Raw genomic sequence first — 6,091 nt, 5'->3', positions numbered from 1 at the left:
CCATGATCTGGCTGTCAGCGCAGGCGCTAGAATGGAGCTTACAGTCTCTGATCCCAAGGGGTGGCCTGCTAAGGGTAAGCTCTGGGTCTTCAACTTGGATGGCAAAGCTGGGAGCATCAGCCCGGCGATGCTTGAGCAGTTGCTGACAAAAACAGGTGCTGCCTCAAATCGTTCGGTGGTCTGGATATCATCAGGCAGTGCTGCTTTCGTGTACCTGGTCAAGGCCCTCAATGCCGGAGCTCTCCCCGGCAGCCGAGTTGAGTTCCTCGCCAAATGCAAGGAATTCTTCCCTGCCCTTTGCATTGTACCCCAGCAAGACACTGACCAGCCTCCAGGAGCTTTGGCAACTCTCCGGAACCACATAGCTATGCGTCGGGAAGGGCATCTGCTGGCTAGGGGAGCAATTTCTGATCTGTCGGAGTCTGAGTAGAGAGGGTTCAGAAACCAGAGCTGGCTACATGTAAAGATCATTCAGTTCAGAGTCAGATGATAGATAGATAATGTGTAGAGAGGGTTCAGAAACCAGAGCTGGCTACGTGTGAAGATCATTCGGTTCAGAGTCAGATGATAGATAATGTGTAGAGAGGGTTCATAAACCATAGCTGACTACGTGTGAAGATCATTCAGTTCAGTGTCAGATGACAATGTGCAGAGAGGGTTCAGAAACCAGAGCTGGCTAGGTGTGAAGATCATTCAGTTCAGAGTCAGACGATAGATAATGTGTAGGAGCAATCCATTTTGTGTAAATGACAGTGAAGTAGATGTGGAGGAGAGCAGATGTGCTTTTCTTATGATGGAATCTGTAAATTCATAGTCTTAGTGTTAATCTTGATGTTTGGTTCTATTGTCGGAGATAGAAGCAAGGATCCATAATTCTTTCTTTTAATTTGGAGGATAATGCCTTTTTCTGAATTGCAGTTAATTTTGGGGGAGTATTTGTTTCGGTTTCTGGAGGGGTTCATTTTGTGAATGCTGGCTTGCTGAATTTTGTAGTTGCAGTTAGTTTTAATTGCTGTTTTCTGTTTCGAGAATGCCTGAATTCGTTTCTGGAGGGTTTATTTTGAGATGAGATCGAGCTGCCGGCGGCGAGTCTATTCTGCTGGCCGGTGAAATTATTCTGGGGATTTATTTTTATTTTGAGTTGGGCGGCATCGCGCTTCAGGCAGCGACCGCTTCCGGGTGCCCACCGGCCCGAGCCCAACCCTGAAACCGAGGCGAGAGAGAGAGAGAGGCGGCGGCGGCGAGATCGAGCTGCGGGTGGCGAGCGGCGAGCGGCGAGCGGCGGCCGCCAGCGACCTGCTCTGCTTGTAGGATTGGGGTGTCTTCCCGTGGGACAACCCCCTCCACCCAAACCCCAACCCCCAGGCCACTCCGAGCGATCTCGACTTTGCTGTGCTTAAGAGCCTAGCCGCCGGTGGCGCCGCTCCGGGCTAGGGCTAGCCTATCCCCTCCCGGTCTCCCGTTTCCTGGTGCACACCCGTCTGCGGCTAGCTGCTGCAGCACTCAGGCCACCGCGCGCCCGCCAGTGCCAGCCGGCGGCCTCACGCTTGGCTGATTGTCTGGATGGAATTGAGCTCTACATGTTTCTTCTTTTTTGAAGGATCAGCTCTACATGCTGTTGTTGTTGTTGTTGTTGTTGCAGTGTATACAAATTGGACAGAATTGTATCAATGTATCAGAACTGAACCGCTGATTTTCTGTATTTGGCTGCAATGCAGGTGTTGTGCCAGGAAAATTCAGTGCCGAGATGTATCATGGTGGAGTTTTTCTTGGGTATGGCTCAAACCGAAGCTGCATTTAGGCCGAAAAGTTGATGCTTTGATGAAAAGCTTTGTATGGCTCTCCCTACAGCCGAGTTGATTGCAGGCCTTTTAAGAAGGGGAGATGTTGTGAGGGGTAGGGGTAAAAGACACAGACAAGATTCATCCTGCATCCAAAGAGGTAGTGGTCAGCTTCCTGAACTGCCTACAAACTCAAGAGACAGCTGGTCAGACAAGCCTGAGGATGTAGGTGGTCAAGAAGGTTCGGATTATTCGCAAGGAAGATTTTGATAAACAAGTGCAACTGGAAGCAGAGAGGAGGATGAATATTTTCCTTCAGCAAAAACAGGAGAAACGACTCAGAGGACAATTGCTCAAAGAGCAGCAAAAGGCTAATTTTCAGAGGCAGTATAAAGAGGAGCCGGCTGCTCTGGATAATGAACATGGTGCTGATGACACTATCACATCTCAAGATAGTGGGAGCAGAATCTCTGATCAAATTCTGGATGAGCTGGAGGGCATTGGCAGTAAGGCATACATAGATGATCTCGAATGAAACCAACAGATGTCAGATTTCTGAACCTGGTGTGGAGAACAATGAGTTTACTTCTTCGAGGGCAGGTCATGATCAAGACAACACAATGAGGAGGTGCTCAAGACTTGAACTATACTGCGCATGACAGGGCCATCCACAATGTCAGGGTGAAAAACTTGGAGATCGCCAATGGTACTCCCAGTTACTTATCTGTTCTTACGTCTTTTCACAAGAAACTTGATGGCATCGCTCGAAATCTTGATGTAGAGTTGGAAAATTCTGAGGATGATGTTGCTATTAATTTAGATGGTATTCAATCTTTAGAAAAAGCTAGGTTTGATGTTTATGTAGAATTGACTAAAAATCCTGCTCCTCAACCTTCTCTGGGTGTGGCTTCATCCCAAGAGAAATCTGGGAGTGATTGCTTCCAGGAAGCTTAGGAAGTGGCTGATTCCCTGCTTTCTGATGATCCGGGAGAGGATATTTCCCCCAGGCACTTTATGTGTAGTGACAGGAGTAGTTTTTATGTTGCATGGTTCATGCTCTGAAAAATGTGCTATTGATGCGAATAAGAACATATTTGATTCTTTACTCTAAAAGGAACTATTGTAGTTTAGTTGATGTCATAAGTTTACCTAAAGTTTCCATAAGTGTCCTTATAGTTCATTTCAGATACACATGGGAACAAGAAAACACTTGGATCGCAGAAAGGAAAAAAAATGCGACCTTTCTTCAAGGATAATGTGATCTAAATTATTTTGATTCATAGCAAATTAGTTTTATTTGCCGTTTGAACAGAAGACTTGTACAATTTGGGGAAATTGAAAGGAAAATTAGGTGAATTTGGGTAAGTGTGCTTGGATCCTATTTGTTGTGATCCTCTGCTATTAGATACAACAGGAGAAGTAGAGCCAAGTGAAAGTTGGTTCTAGTGTGTTCATTCAGTCTGCTGGTTTCTAATGTCCTTTAAACCCCATCAGAGTGGATACGTCCTATTCTAGTGGCCTCCATGGTGCATTTTAATTGTGACTGCCTTTCTATATATGGGAACAATATCAGCATTTAAACTTTATATTTATTGGCTACCAGCGCGGGGGACGACAGGATCGAATGATCTTCCATTACAACCAGAACTCAAAACCACGAGATTTATCAGTTCGGACAAAATTATTCAAGATCTTCACTACACTGCACCCATAACGATGCTGCTACCCAGTAGAGGTAGAGCTTGCTTGATGAATACGATAGGCAATGACATTGGCTTAGATGAAGTACTTCAGAAACACAAGCTTGATGATTTTCACATCTATTTTGACACTGTAATTAATTATTCTACATTTCTAGATTATAGTTCTAATTCTCTTTAATCTCATCCCAAATTATGTAACTATTGTGCATTTGCGCTAAACCCGACTTTTAGTACACGTCGCTGTCAATTTACTGGATTTCTTGGTGGCTTCAGACCTAATTACTGCTATTTATTTTCATAACGATATTGATTTTCTTTCTGAACATGCAGGAGAACTACATGTAATACCTAGCTAAAACAACATTGTTGCAGCAGAAAATGATAATAATAATTGGTGCCCCTATTAGATCTATGGAAAACATATACCCAGAAATGGAGCACAAGAGAGTACAGTCATATAGGCAAACCATTAAACATGTGCCATGCAAGGGAAAGATATGAAGGATGCTACCTTGCAAGAAATAATTTTTTGAAATTGTTATTGCCAGAGGATAGGAGAGGGCTGGAGAAACTTTAGCAAATGTGTGCGTTTATAGCCTCGACATGTAAGGAGGGAGGAAAAGATAAGATTTTCACCAAACCTTTTTTTGCTGGTGGCAGTCTCGTAGCCAAAGCAACAGAGACGATGGCATACTGATTCCTGGTCCTCGTCATCCATACTCAGTTATAACTCACGACAACTAGGCCTCACCCCGCCCGGCCCTCTTGGGAGGTCCCAGCTACTGCAATCTTGGAGGCAGAGTAGGCCATCTGGTGAGCAAGGCCAGAGGACGGCAATCCAGTGCCGAGGCGAGAGACCAGAGGGCAATGACCAGCCGGCCAGAGAGAGGAACAGAGACAGCGGCCTAGGGCGGAGTTGACATCAACATGTTTGGCCATTTGAGGAAGCAGAGGGCCAATTCAGAATCGACCCTGACAGTCAGAGACAGCTTGGGCCGCAGATGGCCTGAGAAGGCGCCGTATCCCTCCGCTTCGAGGCTTCTTATGAATGACAAAGTTAAATTATGGAGTGTGAAACATCATAAGGCTCGTTCTGATGAGCTGTTGTCTTGTAGTATGCTCAAATGTAGTACAACACTGTACATTGGGAATGCTTGTTATGAAACGTGAAGTCTTATTTTCACTTGAGAATGCTTGTTACTTTGAACCGGGTGAGTCTGCAAGCTTAAACATAACCAGAGCAAGAAGCAAACTATTGATGATGTGACTTGCATTTTCTGTTCTGAAAACCTGAATCTTGCACACATGTGTTTTTAATTTGCACTGTTGCTGGTGTGGTCTGGGAAGGAGTATGTGCTGTCACTGAAAAATCTAGTTTGCCTATTGTCTTTCCATCTGGTTGCTGGCCTGTGGTTCCATGAGAAAAAACTTTGTGTTGACAACACTGCACATTTAGCTGTCTGGTGGGCTCTCTGGCTTATCAGGAATGATATCCACTTTAACAAAACTCCCTGGCCTAGTGTATAGGTAATATGGAGAATGACTTGTTGTTTGCTCCCCCAGTGTCAGGTGCTATTCTCTGGGGATGCCAAAGAAAGATTAATTGAGCATTGCAATTGGGAAACTGGAGCAGCTGGCTCGGGCGCCACCACCTTTGCTTAATTTGGGTGGATCCTGGCTAACTCTGAAGAAGCTAACTGGAGAACATCTGGAAGTGGCACCTGGACCAAGACAATGATTCGCAAGGGTGGAAGATCACTACGGTTGACCTGGCGAAATGACCGGCAGAGAACTCACTGGAACTTGTAGCTGATGGCTGTTGGCTGAAGGTTGTTGTCCCGAAGCTTGATTGGCATGCTTGGCCTCTCTGTTTACTAGTCGCAGTCTGTGCCTATGTGATAGTCTGAAAAACTTGTATAAATGGCCTGTGTGTTCTATTTTGGACCTGAGTTTATAACTCTCTTAACCGGGGCGACTTGATGTCGACCCCCCGTGTGTTGTAAAACCTGACGCTGTGAACTCGTGGTTTCAATCCTGGTAACTGAACCGGGGCGAGGCGCCTTTCCCTCTAAAAAAGTAATCAATGATCGACTGCCTGCTACGGAGCAAATTCTTAAGAGGCATGGTCCTACTGATGGCAATGTGGAGATGTGGAATCGCTGGGTCATCTGTTATTTCAGTGTTTGTTTGTCTCTGTTTGGTCTGTCATTTGAGGTGTTCTCTGCCGCCCGGCTAATCCCCAGTCTATCTGGGAAATTGTTGCCTTGACAAAATATCCCCAGTCTATCTTGAAATATGCTGCTGTTTGATGATGATGGCTCAAGTATGCAAGAACAGGAAAACCTTGTTATGTTTCCAGTTCTGAGGGGGTTCATTTCCTGGAGTGTTTGAGCTTTGTTCTAATCGGTGGAGCGTATCTTGTAAAATTGGTATCCCGAGTCTTGTACTCCCTCTGTTCAGCGGTAGGGAATAGGATACAACGATTCGGTATAGAGCGATTGGAAAGGAAAGGGAAAAAAACAGCGCCATCCTCCAGCGATTCGGTACAGAGCTCCAGGCCACAAAATTTGAATCCTCGCACCTCCATATATAGGACTAGTCGTTTCC

General features: G+C 45.5%; 1 long non-coding RNA gene across 1 annotated transcript; it reads left to right on the top strand.

Annotated features, from left to right (window-relative positions):
- The first annotated feature begins 1,083 nt into the window (after positions 1-1,083).
- On the top strand, positions 1,084-5,730 carry LOC147967662 (uncharacterized). Its single transcript, XR_015603826.1, has 3 exons — positions 1,084-2,487; positions 3,815-4,695; positions 5,048-5,730. It is a non-coding gene; the product is annotated as an uncharacterized LOC147967662 (long non-coding RNA).
- The last annotated feature ends 361 nt before the right edge of the window (positions 5,731-6,091 follow it).

The sequence above is a fragment of the Triticum urartu genome, chromosome 5A (genome assembly GCF_056163025.1).
Source record: "Triticum urartu cultivar PI428250 chromosome 5A, HENAU_Tu73, whole genome shotgun sequence".
NCBI lineage: Eukaryota > Viridiplantae > Streptophyta > Magnoliopsida > Poales > Poaceae > Triticum > Triticum urartu.
The sequence above is the reverse complement of the archived record's forward strand: the minus strand, read 5'-3'. Positions and strand labels throughout refer to the sequence as shown.